The sequence below is a fragment of the Choristoneura fumiferana genome, chromosome 18, assembly GCF_025370935.1.
Source record: "Choristoneura fumiferana chromosome 18, NRCan_CFum_1, whole genome shotgun sequence".
In the NCBI taxonomy this organism is placed as follows: domain Eukaryota; kingdom Metazoa; phylum Arthropoda; class Insecta; order Lepidoptera; family Tortricidae; genus Choristoneura; species Choristoneura fumiferana.
The window spans coordinates 5,997,470-6,013,038 of record NC_133489.1 but is presented as its reverse complement, the minus strand read 5'-3'; the positions used below and the strand labels follow the sequence as shown (position 1 = coordinate 6,013,038).

At 36.3% G+C, this 15,569-nt stretch overlaps 1 long non-coding RNA gene and 1 other non-coding gene across 2 annotated transcripts; one reads left to right on the top strand and one right to left on the bottom strand.

Moving 5' to 3' along the window:
* Positions 1 to 8,749: 8,749 nt before the first annotated feature.
* LOC141438260 (uncharacterized) lies at positions 8,750 to 14,721 on the top strand. The gene is made up of 3 exons (XR_012452467.1): positions 8,750 to 8,862; positions 9,000 to 9,150; positions 14,589 to 14,721. It is a non-coding gene; the product is annotated as an uncharacterized lncRNA (long non-coding RNA).
* Positions 14,722 to 15,004: 283 nt separating this feature from the next.
* Positions 15,005 to 15,077, bottom strand: TRNAV-AAC (transfer RNA valine (anticodon AAC)). The gene has a single exon. It is a non-coding gene; the product is annotated as a tRNA-Val (tRNA).
* Between the last annotated feature and the right edge of the window lie 492 nt (positions 15,078 to 15,569).

The following is a 15,569-nucleotide window of genomic DNA, read 5'->3' as shown; positions in this document are numbered from 1 at the left end:
TACTACATTTAAAATAGGTAGGTATTTCATCTACTCACACCTAGCTATAAACAATGCATCTGTATGCAAATTCTGTTATATTGTGCGTTGCCGTCGCGTCAATTCAGTCGGGGAGACTTGTTCCCAAACAATTGTACGTACGGAAGTTAAATCAGGTTGTATTTATGCTTTAGTCTGGTGAAATTTGATTCGATGTCGGCGAACTGCGACGGTTGATACCGAGTTGATGTGGGCTTGTCTGAAACGAATGTAAGGGTTTGAACTGTATTTTGGAGAACTGCGTTTAAAATAAAAAAGGTGATCATGAAATATCTCCCAACATGATCGTGCAAAGTTGCAAACATTTTGTACTTACCTGATCTTTTTACAAATGCGAAATTTGGTGAATGTATAATTTATTTTCTTTGAACTAAAACTAACGTGAAACACATAAGTACATAATTATTAAAATACACACTTCCAGTGCATAGTTCACGTTTAGTTTTCCATTTGAGTACCCCTTGAAAACGAGCCACGAATTGGTTTGAAATTATGTGGAGCACGGCACGCCACGACTTCTAATAAATAATAAATAAATAAGTGAGCCTTGTATCAATACACAACTACTATATTGGAATTGATATGGAAAATTAATAAAAATCCGAAATTTCAATGGCAGAATCTGACAATAAAGTCTCTACGGGGCCTCATGCCCAAGCGGCCTTCGGATCAGACCCTAACCTGCAAATTGTTGATAGCAAATCTAAACATAATTCAGGGTACCTCCCATTATAAAAAGTGGGGGTGAGTTATTTTTTCGACTAACCCTGTAGTGTGGGGTATCGTTGGATAGATCTTTGCTGGTTTTAACCATTGGGGGGTTGCCAGGACGATTTTTCGATTCAGTGATCTGTTAGCAAAATATTCAACTTTTAAGCAAATTTTTATTAAAATCTAGCGTCCCCCCCTCTAAAATCTAAACTGTTGGATGGAAAATTTTTATGGTAGTAAGTAAATACAATTAAGAAGGAAAATTGTAACGGCTAAGATTGCTTGAGAATTATTAGTAGTTTAAGAGCAAATAGCAGCCTAAGGTATAAAATATATCTAAACTTGAAAGACTTCGTACACAATACGAAATCCTTAGAAAAATATTACTTGATTTTTTCGCAACCTATCTTGGGCGTGTTCGACACGCTCTTGGCCGATTTTTAGCTACGTAAATGCTTCAAAATGTAACAAGTCTGATTAACATTAAACTCTACCACCTTTAACTCTGGATAAAACAAAGTTGCTATCCAATATTAAAACAAAAACCGCCTAATTGCGTCGTCAGCCTCGCGGAAGCTGTCTTGTTACGAATTTTACTACAACGAAACATTAAAGCTGTATTAAGGCTGTATAAAGGGAAGAGAGTGATTTTTGCCCTTTATCCCCACCCGTAATTTGAATATATTACGACCTGATTGTTAGTAGAGGTTTTTGCCGAGGTTTCTTTGGTGCAATTTTGTTGGACGTAAAATAGATGGGGATAAAGATAAAACTCAGTCGCCGCTTTTAGACCGTGAAAGCCTCTAAAATGAAGAAAGTCCTCGAGTAAGTAAAAAAATGTGGTTTGTGATGACCAGGTAATTTGCCCGTTTTTATCCGACTGCCCAAAGAAGGGTTTTGTTTTTGGAGCGTGTGTATGTATCTCTATTGGTCCTCTCTGTCACCTTAACGGCTAAGGTATCATTAGATTTTACAAAACTATCGGAGTGACCTTTATTGAGCGGCAAAAAATCTGGCCCTCAAATATATGCAGTAATAGGTAATTTTGTATGTAGAGTAGTATATAGGCCAAATTTTATGCCGCTTAGTATGTTTCAATATGGCGGTAGATTAAAAACATTTTTTGCATTGTAACAATATGTTATCAAATTAAAGGTTATAATTAGCTCATTCTAAATATATCGTTTTTTCAGAATATCAAAAAATGTGTGCATGTACGGTATGTGTTTACAATATAAATAGTTACTAAACAAAACATGGAAATATTCGGTATCCAAAAAGCCCGCAAAAATATTAAAGCGGCAATTACACTGAGTCGTTCGCCGCATGCTGCAAGTAGCGACCGCAAAAGTGAAAAGAACACGGTAGTCGGCCGCATTCGGTGAGCGACGGCTGCCACCGCCTTAATATGGCCGCCGCAGTAGACGAACAGACTAATGTAAAGGCGACAGTCGTTCGCCGAAGCACCTAGTTTGAAACTAATTCGGCGACCGCATTAGGTGAACAACGCAGTGTAATTGCCGCTTTACTTACAGGGGCGTTCAAGAAACCGACCACCTCCTGAAATATTCCGGAAAAAATTTGAAGATTATCTTGTATATTTCACCGTCGTAGTTACCTTATCTGTCAACTCAACCCTTTTAAACCTATGATTATGAAAACAGTGCAAGCTCAAGCTTGGATAGAGCGGCGAGTGCCGCGCCCTGGGAATATGAAGTGCAGTAGTTTGCTCCTTTTGCGACTTTACCAATGAATGCGTTTTTGGAGTTTGTAGGGCATTTTTACAAACTTTTATTTAACTTGCATTTTATGTAAGTCGTGTTCAAAGTTTGCAATTCAACTTGAAATTTGGTATATAAATATTCAATAAAAGTAGTAATTTTTTTATTTAAATAATATCCTGCTGCCTGCGACTCCGTCAGTGTAGAATTCATTTATCGCTATCCCGCGGGAACTATGCAATTTTCCTGGAAAAAAACCTTATATGCTTCCCGTGGAGTCAAACTATCTGTGTACCGAATTTCATCTAAACCAGTTCAGCGGTTTTGACGTGATAAATTAACAAACAAACAAACAGACTTACAAACTTTTGCATTTATAATATTAGTGGGATGCCATGTACATTATAATTTTAAGATGCTTATAATTATGATAGATATCAGATAACTATGTTTCGGAATATGGACAAAGCAATTTGTACGTCAGTACAATATTAAATTTTATTATTCTTTAGCACATGCAAAATATAAAAATCAGCAAAAAAGACCCAAGCGTCCTAAACCAGGTGTTAAAGCAATCTAAAAGATTGCACTCTGATTAAATGTAGTTGTGAAGCAAAATTGTGGGCGTTCTACTAACACCATACAATTCATTTGTCGGTTGTCATATGAGTATACCTATGGCACTATACTTGGTTTGTATAGGAATTTAACTAAACGTAAACAAAACAACGTTAGTTGGTGTCTTGAATGGAATGTGCATGTGCATTTATTGATGTAGGAAGTAATAATAACAATACATTAGAAATCAATACACTACATTATTTTAAATCGATGTGTCGTTGGTGTCTTAAATCTGTGGCTCCAGTGAAAAGGGGTACAAGTCTGAATTTGGCCAAATTGAGTTATATAGACCAAAAAACACAAAAAAAAATAACGCATCGATTGGTGTAAACGGATCTAAGATATCTTTTAAAACAACGGACTTTTCTAGTGGTGAAGGGTAGAACTGCCTTAAAAAAGTTAGCAACAGAGGGTACTTGTCAAGTTGTATTTCTATTAACTAAAGTTTTGTTTGTGATTTATGATCTAAATTTAGTTGTACGTGCTGTTTTTTCATATGGCGGGTGTAAAAAAATCTAAGCACACTTGAACCCCTAAAACAGGAACAGATTTATTTAGTTTACATTGATACAAGTTAAGTTCAATCTCTTTACACAAAAAAATAAAATAAAATATAAGATTAAGTCGAGCTGTGCCCGTTTTCACAAATCTAATATAAAAAAGTTTATGTGGAAAAGGATATAAGTCTTTGCGCGGGGGAATGAGCGGGTGAGTGGGGAGCCATGGCGCTCACGGATGAGCTACAATCGTGTGCGATGACTTGTGCAGGGAGAACGCGCTTGCAAGCTGCGCAGTCGACGGTTGCGCGATTAAGTTATATCCTTTTACACCAATTTTATTATTAAACTAATATTGCACATTGCATTAATTTTAAGGGTATTAATTAAGATATATCCCTTGACACCAATCATTTAATAAGAATGATTAAGAAAATACAAAATATCCATAGGACTAAAACTATTATTTAATTTAAATATCTAAAACTAAAACTTTAATTAAAAAGAGAGGTGGGCCTCTTGGCATGGTGCCCATCACGCAGGCAGCATTCCCGCGTTGAACTGCGATTGCGATTCTTCGCGCGAGAAAGCTGCCGGCGCAAGGGTTGCCTGTTGCCTCCCTTAACCTATTGCTGAGCTCCCTGTGTAGCTCCAGCGCACCCTTACCCCAGGGACCTAGAGCCTCGACGCCGAAAGCAAAGAAATGATATTGGGCGCCGAGACAGCTATATTTTGTGACCTTTAGGCATTTCCGGGCGTCTACCGCCGCCCCCGCACGTTTGGTAGTTGCTGTTAGGTAGGACACCGCCAGGGAGTCTGTACAGGTAGCGTCCCACACCAGCGCACGGCCAGTCTTCCAGGGTATCAACGACATTCCGTCAGGGCGCTTGCCATCGCTCCGTACAATCTGGGGCTACAGAGCGGCGGGAACGTTGGCACTAACGAGTGCCCTTCTGAGAATGTCGTTGAGAGTGGCGTGGCGGGACAGTCGGCCGGCGCCCGAGGAACAGGAGAGGCCATGTTGGCCGAGACGGTCCACTGGAGCCCCACAAGAAACACAGTTGTTACTTTCGCAGATCCCAACTCCCAGCCGTAGACCAGCAGCTATGCGTAGTGTCTGGGTCGATACAAGTTCTAGTGTTGGGCGAGGGGTATGCATGGAGCCAGTAACCAGATTCTGACTTGGACACAGCTAACAGTCTGGCCCGGTCCCTGCCTGTTAAAGGTTCTATTAATGCCTATAAGGTGGTGACGGAGGCTATTGTATCCCAGGCCCTTTGCCTATGTGGTTTGGACGGGAGATTTGGACTCGGTCCAGCTAGCCAGGCATTCGTGGCCTCATTCAAGCATGCAATCTCGCAGTTAATGCCCGCTAGAGCTTTAAGTATTCTACCTGCGAGATCTAGCGTGCTGTGGATCGAAGATAGGAACAGCCCCTTAATGTCTCTCATACCGCTGATTAACCTTTACAAAGATTTAATCTGTAATGATGAAACTGTCGATACGCATCTACTGATACCGACAGAAGACAAGCTGCTTAGCTTAGAGATTTTCAGTTTTATAAATAAATAACATGTTTTTTTGTAATTGTATGTTACAAGATAATTTAATATTATTTTAACGTCTTTTGAATGGACATACTTAGATACTAATGATGAGAAATTTTAAGTTTGTTTTAAACGGGCATTTTTTATGTTTGCATGTAAGATTTTTGAAAAATTTATAGCGTTTTTGAATAGATATTTAAATACTTTCATATGTGTTTTATTCACTCAACTTGGATACAAGTAGCATTTTGAATTTTTCATTATTATTTAAGTCTACTTATAACTAAAAACACAATAAAAAAAAAAACCGTGCAAAAGGCTACATGTCTGTTATGTCTGTAATTAAGTCCAAAGAACTGCATAAATTGAAAAATGCAATCATTTTCTACACCATTAGTTCGTAAGCTAGTCTTCTGTGGATAATATTATACATGTACTACAAAAAACATTCCGGATGCGTACCCTTTTTCACTTCGTATAAAATTACAAAAACTTGGTGAATAGCGATATATATAAACACTTGAACCTTTTTACACTTATTTTTATACTTCTATTTTGGATACAAGTAGTTAATTTATAAACTAATAGATCAAGAGCAAAAATAACATTCCCCATAAGAAAGAGCGCAATTAATTTAGTCCTTTGTCATACCACATTTATTAGTATATGTAAATATACAAGTGTAATGAACGTAAGTTTGAATCATCTCGGGCGTAACTGTTTTTTGCGTCTCCTGTAAACTTGGGTTTTTCGACATGTACCCCTTTTCACTGGAGCCACAGAAATATTGAAATTCCCTCATTAAACTATCTATCATTTACATTTCTGTATTGAATTACACTAGTCTAGTTTGTATTACAATGATAGATAAGTAAAATGTATAAAAACCTTGAATGTACCAAATCTAGCAGCTAAAATTTGGTTACATTAATACCTATCCAAACCAATGTCACTACAACGGCGAGCTCGGTTAAATAATCATTAGGGCCAGTTTAGATCTGCGAAGAAAAATCTAACAAGTTGCAGTGCAGTACCTTGTGGTGGTGCTCCGGTTGAAATTTTAAACCACAGTTTTGGACCAAGAGCCCGCGGCAGCCAGACCTTCATCATCATCATCATCCCAGCCTATATACGTCCCACTGCTGGGCACAGGCCTCCTCTCAGAACAAGAGGGCTTGGGCCATAGTTCCCACGCGGGCCCAGTGCGGATTGGGAACTTCGCACGAACCATTGAATCGCTTCGCAGGTTTGTGCAGGTTTCCTCACGATGTTTTCCTTCACCGCAAAGCTCGTGGTAAATTTCAATTGTAATTACGCACATGAATTTCGAAAAATCAGAGGTGCAAGCCGGGGCTTGAACCCACGATCCTCTGCTTGAGAGGCGATAGGTCAAACCACTAGGCCACCGCGGCCACGGCCGGACCTTCGTTATAGTATAAAGGCTGAAAGTTTTTTAGTACTAAAACAGGTAAGAACGATCCCCTACTATGAGATTTGGATATTGAGCGCTTTGGAAAATGCCACTATAAGTATGTATACTATAAAGCCGACTTTAGACTTGCAAGAAAAATCATGCAAGTTGCATTACCTTGCGGAGCCGTAAAGCCAACGAGTTTGTAGTGGTCAATCGAGCGCCGCAACGCAATGCATCTTGCACGATTTTTCTTGCAAGTCTGAACTCGGCTTAAAACTCAATTTTTATATATCACTTTCTCCATTGCCAAATACTTTTCAACCGCCTTCAAAAAAGGAGGAGGTTCTCAATTCGGGTGTATGTTTTTTTTTGTATGTTTGTTACGCGATAACTCCGCCAATTGTGGGCCGAATTTCAAAATTATTTTTTAGTTCTAAAGGACATACTTCCGAGTTGGTCCCATTGACACCAAGTCAGGATCTGATGATGGAATCCTAGAGAAATCGAGGGCACCCTCGGATTTTAGAAGCACACCTATAGCGATATTGGCATTTTTAACACCAAGTCAAGTATTTACTTTCAGAAAGTATCATTTGGTGAACTGGAAATGATGATGAAGACGGTAGGTACCGGTACTCTGTTATAAAATAATATAACTATGCCGTGTTTGAGCTTAATGAAATCGTTGTGAGATGCACTTTGGCACTGGACAAATCACTAAAAACTATGATTAACAAAAATGGAACTGACTTCAAAAACCTTGAAAATATTTTTCTATTAGTTTAAAGTCGGTGCCTCAGCACGAGCCAGCAGGACTGATGAAAGCCAAATACATACGTAGGTGAGTTAGACGACTATAGTTCTACTCCTGCTGGCTCGTGCTGAGGCACCGACTTCAAAATAGTAGAAAATTATTTTCAAGGTTTTTGAAGTCGGTTCCATATTTTGTTAAAAAAAAAACATGTTAATACATAATGTTGGTTGAAATGTTGTCAACCGGTTTCGCATTTAAAACTTGAAACTCGTTAACCCACTGCAATGTAAAGCAACTTGCACCGCGTAATAAAATTTGGTATGAAAATTCACTTGGAAAGTTAATTTTTTAAAGCTTTATACGAGTAATGTAATTAAGTTTGCTAGCTCATGAAGTTTTCCCTTTTTGTGTGTAATGTGCTCATTTACATTACGTAGTGAAAGAGTAGAAATTCTTTAGAGTTTTTGTTCAGAGATTTGTAGTTGAAATTCCTTGTACTGTTACAAAGATAAATTTTAAAGTTACGCTTTTGTGTATTATAGTACCTATGTATATACATCACGGAGCATCAAAGTTTTCATCTATAAATAAAATCATACAATAAACAATATGTCAGCAAAAAGATACATGCGAAATATGTTTAGTACCCAACAATACCTAATAGGAAGCTCTTAAAACTATAACCTACCTATTGACAAAAAAAGTCTGAATCAAAAATCAATAAACCAAACTGTCAAAGTACAGTTCAAGAAACTGAATCACGTACCAGGGTGGAACTTTTCATAATCAATTTCGCTATGACTTCTTCGGCAAATGTATGGGATGTCAATATGACATTAGTAGCACAAAAGTTCCACTTTGGTACATGATTCAGTTTCCTTGATTGCACCTAATTGGTAGGTATTAGATTAATGATATAGACCACCCCAAATCTTTCACGAATCCCAGAGTTATCTTACACTATGCAAAGATATCTATAACTTAATGCAGCCCGGCTTGGTGACAATATCATAAATCCTATTCTAATTTTGCCTGTTTCTGTGCTTGCATTTTTTTATAAGACGCATATTATGGTTCACCTGAACTAGTATTATAATTTTTCAAGTACCTATTACAATTTGAAAATACCATTCGCACGTAAAAACAAATGCTGTCCCAACACAAAATTTTGGGGCTTTTTTCTGTATACTTAACACAAAAGCCCATGTGTGCACTCTTTGGTTTTCGTAATATAATTTAACCTCATAAAAGTAAATCCTTAAATCACTGTGCACAAAAAACAATTGAAAGCTGACCTTCCATTCGCATTACACCCTCAATAAAACAAAGCAAAGTACATTTTTAAAAACAATTTCCTCCTTATCCTTGGGGATGTAATAAACAATAAAATATCCAGTATCACCGTTGAGCGCAAAGGAAGCAATAATCGTAAAGTGCAACGCATATTTCTCGAAAACGCCGGTTCTGAGCTTGCTCTGTATAATTCTCTAGACTCCGTTGTAGTTTTACGCTACTCTTTGTAGGATTTGAATTGCGGCCAAGTATGCAGTAATACGGGGTTATTATTTTGTTATAATGACTTTTAAGACTAAAGAAAACATTTGTGTGATTACAATTTTTTGAGACTGCCAGTTTGTAATTCGGCCATGACTCAAAATTAACACAGCTCCCAACTATTTCTTGTAATTTTTGCAGCCATAAATTGGACTGTCCTACAAGATGAATCTGCTAAAGTGACAAAGTCTAGTTGAAGAAACTGAATCGCGCAGCAGACTGAAAAATTATGCTACAAATTTTATATTGACATACCGACCAAAGAAATCAAGTTGAAACCGACTGTGGAAGGGTAAGAGAAAATAAGCAAATTCAGTTTGATTGACTATACTTAGCATCCGCGTTTGCAACTGCAACATCTGCTGTTGACGTTGATAGCTTAAAACCAATTGAAGTTTAAAATAATTAAAATAAGTAAATAATTATGTTAATCCCAGACTACCTACTTGCTAATGCTAATGAATAGTATAAAAAATATGTAGGTAGTGAAAATTTGTTGAATTCATCATAAAATGAGGCTAAATTTAGAACGCATTTTACCTTTAAATAATCGTTTTAAATAAGATTCTTTGAGGTTGTTAGTGCCATCTCGCTGTTCACGTATGAAAAATCATCCTTTGCTTCCTTTTCCTTTACACGCGATGCTTTCATCTAAATTAGTCTCAAGCGTGCCTATCGCACAATCAGTGTACGAACAAAGTGCTGCAAACAAGTCAATCTTAAACCGGGTTTGCATAGATTAGCGCGACACTCGCTAACAGAACATGGCAAGGTGTGGTACAAAAAAGAGAAACGTAAAAGAACTCGATGCAAAAATAAATAATTTGTTATACGGTATAACAGTCATGTTGTTTTAATGAATACATGAAAGAAATGAGAAGAAAGACGTCAACCACATTGGTGATAAATTTCTGGAGGTACATAAGAAAAGCCAAGGCTTAGTAAAAACGACACCCAACAGTGGCACAAAAAGGTAAAGCATATAAGGAATAAGGCGATGATAAAGAAAAATAAAGACAAGCAAAAGAAGAAGAGGAAATAGAGATGGTGTATGTAGGTTTCTGCAAGTATTCTTAGATTTACAGAACGGAAAAATTGGTGCAAATTTAACGAAGGTGTGTGGCTTTGCATGTAGCATTTCGGCTCATATTTCATCAGTTATTGATACTCGTATTGCAAAGCCTGCCACTGATAACTAGATTATAATTTTAAGCGTTGGAAAAAACAAACATCAAACATGAACCTGGACTTAATGAGTTTGATTTTTTTTCGGTGCACGGGTCGAGCTCGCACTTGACTAGTTTTTAATTTTCTGTGAATAAAATCACAGAAAAGAATTTTCTACACTCATATTCCTCTATCAACGAAGAAAATTATTATAACTCTTTTCCAATTCCCATTGAAATGATAAAGTTATAAAAGGACACGTTACAACTAAAATCAAAGTGATGATCAAGTCTTGAAAAAATGTAAAGTACCTAGTCAAATTTTAAGTGATAGCCAAAAAGTTTCGCCATTGATGATTACTATGATGAGACATAAAATAACCCTAAGCGGCAGACATGTTTCAAAATATGATTCCAAAACAGATATTTGGGGTCACTCAGGTAAAACCTATGGACATCCTTGTTTTCTTATTATTATCTATACGAGTTGGCCTGTAATATTAAGTTTATTCGAAGAAGCAGTGTAAAGCGAAATGCTTGATGCTTATAGCGTGGCAGGCGACGTCAGTAAAGTTGTGTTCTAGGATGGCTATTGATAGCAGTATTTAATTTGTAAGAAAAAAGGAAAATTCAAAGACTCCATTATTTTAAAAAGTCATTGAACTAATGTTGTTCAGTTTGACGAGGACGATCAATGTTTTAATTTTTGCTCGTATTACAGGCCACACCCGTTGTATTTATAATTAGTTAGGATAGTAAGATGGGATTCGATACTAGTAATATGATGAGATGAGCAGATTTGATATACCTACTTTAGAATTAATCATTGATATAAGATATCCGATGAGAAAAGAATCAGTAAAAATCTGTAAAATATAACAATGTTCTCATTCAATTTAAAACAAATGTGTACCACACACCATACATCGCTGGCGTAGTTACGCGGGCCAATCTGCATAATACTCAGACGCACCGCCATAAAAATGGTAATGCAACCCTGCAGCGAAAATAGGTCCAGATTTAGGTGGTGTTTGGAAAGCTGGTGTAAAACTACCAAAACATGTAGCTGAATCTTCTCGACTTTTTTATGTGTAACTAAGTACCTGAAAATCTACTAGCTAGAGGCAATATAATTGTGAAGTACCTCTAGGTATAACGTATCAATGAATCACATCTCTTAAATGGGCACACTTTCAGTTTTGGACCTAATTTTCCTTTATTTTTGTCTCTACTTAGCGGCAATACGTGTACTTCATTCTGCCTATTAAAGTTTAAAATGTAAACCTTGCAACAGCTGTACGAGCACAAAGTGGACCCTTAATAAATAGATTAGTTGCTTGTTGACACTCACAGGTGTGGAGTTGAAAATAAACTAAAAATGTTACTAATTCAGATCCTTATCTTCTGTTACTCAAGACAAGCAATAGAGAAAAAAACAGATTGTAACAACTCATGCTATTTGCCAGCAGCTAATCAATCATTTACAAACTGAAAAGTTTTTCTTTCATAACATCAGCTTGTAAAGTCGCAGCTCCATTAATCATAAAGTTTGTTTTGTTACGGGGTTAATGAATCGGAAGGCAACAAACAACTTGTTTCATTTAATGCAGCGTGAACATTTTGTCTTATAAAAACAAATTTTTGAGATGTTAATTACTGAAGACTGCACGGCGATAGCGTTATATACAGGATATCATCAAAAATGAATGTACATGCAAAGTTTCTTGTCTGTGCTATCAATCATAGGAGTTCTCTTACAAGAAGACGCGTTTGACTGCAGCATCAAGTCATGTGTACCATATAAATGTTTTTTGTCAAAATTGATGGTACACTCGAACCAACTGAATCGTGACCCACTGTGGAACCTTTTCGTAGAAAAAGTCATAGTGGTATTGCTTGAAAAGAAAATAAATTATGACACTTACTGTAAGAACGTTCTACGGTGGGTCAGGAATCAAATGGTTCGACTGTACATATAATAAGGTGTATGTCGTGTCTGTGCTATCAATAATTAAATACTAGTAAAGCCAGCCAGCCAGGGCGCTATGGCATCAATTTTGTGTCTATCATATAAACGCATTGTCATGCCAACTGCATGCAAGTGCAATTTTTTTTTCTCTGTGCCGTAAAATGCTTAACTATTGTAGTATATGAGATGATTTTGGCCGTACCATCAATTTCACTACCAGATTACTGTATTGTCACCTAATTCCAGATCAATGGATACCAAGAAGCAAATTTTGAAACCACAACATACAAACATGAGGAAGTAATTTACAAACCGAGGCCCCGTTCAAATCTGGAAGAAAAATCATCCAAGTTGCAATGTTTAGGTTCCCTAACTTATGTATCCTTTTTCATACTAATTGTATAGAAAAGTGGATACTTATGTTAGCGGACCGACTGTACATTGCGAGGCCGCAAAGCGTACAAATTTGAAAAGGTCAATCTAGCGGCGCAGTGTAATTCAATTTGCATTATTTTTCTTGCAAGTCTGTTCTGCAAGTGAGCAAATAATACGAACGTTGCGTAAGTTAAGAATAAAAGCTATAATAATGATGCAAAAAAAACAATCGCATATAACATTGTAAACACCAAAACGACATCTGTTGTGAAAGTGACTAATTCCACAAATAACAGTTGCGTGCTTTAGTTTCTTGTTATTATTCTAATTAAATAGGTACAGCAATCAAATTAATGTTCGCGTATTTCTTGCTCAGCCAGCACCAATGTCGTAAGTATTCCTAATTACAACAATTTGTTCCAAATTTATTTGTAAAGAAAACAGTAACATAATTAATGATGAAAATTTACCTTGTTCACAATCAAATAGGTTTTCCAGTTGGGAATTTAGCTCAAAAGTTATTCAATTATGAATCATTTTGTAAACATAATTCAGCAATTTCGTAATGGTATTCAAAATGCTTAGGTAAATACTGAACGTACCTTATTTTTTTTTATAATACTTAAACCTCCAACATAATCGGAGCCTATGTTTATCTCGTTCATACCAGTTCCCGCGTTTATTCTTCTCGTACTTTTATTCCTCATGCTTTTTCTTTCTTGCTTCCATCATCTTTCGCTGCTTTTTATGGGTGGGACTCCCATCTACTCTAATTTCTTTATCTTTGTGAGCTTTGTGTAATTTTAGGGTAAATAATGTAGCCGTTACTTTATTCTGACTTATTGCGTACCTACATAACTTGTTATCTTAGTCTTCTTAACATTATATTACATTCTACTTAATCTAACGTAACGTGAACGTAACCCATATCTACCTACTTATCAATATGTTTACGCTACTGTTTAACTACAATTTGTAACTCTTATTTTGTATGCTAAGTATTAATATATTACATTATATTATATTAGCATAATTAATTACCTATTTTTATTTCTTAATATTACCTTCCTTGCTATTTATACAGTATTTATAAATTTATATCTATTTTGTCCTTTTATTATTTCCCTTATGCTCGCTCTATTCAGTTTTGTCTCCATCTCGCTCTCCAAGTTATGGCGTTCTACACCCTACACTGGACAGTCCAGTATCACGTGTGTCGCACTCTCGGTCACCTCCCGGTTCACAGGAGCACAATGGGTCTTCTTTACACTTGAAGCGATTTAACGTACCTATCTATTATACATCTATACCTATTATTGCTTCCCTATTTGATTAACTACGAGTACATAATTATTATATGTTATTATTTATTATACCTAGGACAAGTTCCACGAGCAGTTATGTAGTAAATTTTTGAGCAAATTTTTGCGTAAATTGTAATTTATTGCTATATAATTTTGATATTTGCAATTTATGCACATTATTACGTGGAATGTAATTTATGACAAGAGGTTGTTATAATCAGGACTCAAACTTTGGGAATATGAGAATAACAGCTAATACAACCACCAAACACACTAAACTACACCAAAGCCCTAATTAATTATCATTAAAAATGAACCAATGAAAAGTGTCACGGTTTCAAACATTTGCTCTACCTACTATAAGCCCTACATCTATTAGCGCGTCGACAAAATATCAACATCACATACAAAAAGGAGTAACTGATGTTAAAGTTGCATTAACATAGGGCCTTTTGAATAAACAGACCAAGACAGTAAATTATCTACGGAAGCGAATGATTTACTGGCAAAATTTAGGCGTATTTCGTAAGACAAGATAGTTTGGTCACCCTCAGGCGTTGTTTCGAATATTGTTTGACGTTTTGACAAGTTAAGGCGTTATCGTTTTTACAGAAGTAGGTTAAATGTGCAACAAGATTTCAACAAAGTTTACATTGGAGTGCGTTTTTATAATTTTGTGCCCAAATTTTCAAAGATGATAATTTACAATAAAATGTTGGACAGATAGGTACGCCCGTTTGTAAAAAAAAAATGATACAGGTAGGTTAGACATAACTGACATAAGTATCAGGAAGTTGTCAAAGGGGGTGAAATAGTTAGAACAGGTCCTTAATTATTTGCCTCCTTACAAATACTAAACTTGACATTAAGTGTTGAACCCACACGGCATCATTATCTTTGTCACTTTAATTTACAGCTAACTTGCCGATCAAAATTCGACCTTGCCCCTGAGCCACTAAATTGGAAATAGAATACAAATTTTGAACCAAATAAGGTGTGGAGAGGTGAACAGAACAGAACCAGAAAAGTGTTTTGACAACAAAACTACCTAGGTACATACCTTAGAGTATAAATAAGCACGCTCACTCTAAGGTACATATCGTTAAAAATAATAAAATAAGTGAAAATTAAACTATTTTTACATAATGAAAAAGCTATATAACTTTTTATTCTATTCCGTACCTAATCAAATCATACGTGTTTATATTATAATAACATAAATTAATCTTACTACTTTATCATAATTACAATTCGACCTTGGATCATCGATAAAATGCTAACAAAATGAGACAAAAAGTATACCGCAGTAAAAAACAAAAAGCAAAAAAGTAATGTTTCCGCCCGGGATCGAACCGGGGGCCTTCTGCGTGTTAGGCAGATGTGATAACCGCTACACCACGGAAACTTATGTGATGTGCTTCAAATTAAGGTATTAGTCTTACGATAAGCCAACAACAATATTTACAAAATATTTATTTACCTACTCGTACTATATCGTAACATATCGTATCGGTAGTACATATTTTTGTTACGTTTACGTAGGCGCATGTAGGTATGTTTATTATAGGTAATTTATTATATTACCTATGTATAGTTATAATAAAAATGCGTAAGTTTGTATGTGCGTGCGTCTATCCGTGTGTGTAATTCCATAAGAGTAATACGTAGAATAGTCAAACAACACGTAGACATTTACCCCGATATTCACACGGGATAGGGACAAAACCCGAACAATTCAAACGCTATGTTTAGACACATGAAATTTGGCATGTGTTTTTTATCAGGTTTCCGTAGCCGAAATGGCAGAAACGGAACCCTTATAGATCTGTCTGTCTCTCCGTCGTCCGCGGCTTTGCTCAGAGACTATCAGACTAGAGACTAGAGACTATCAGAGTAT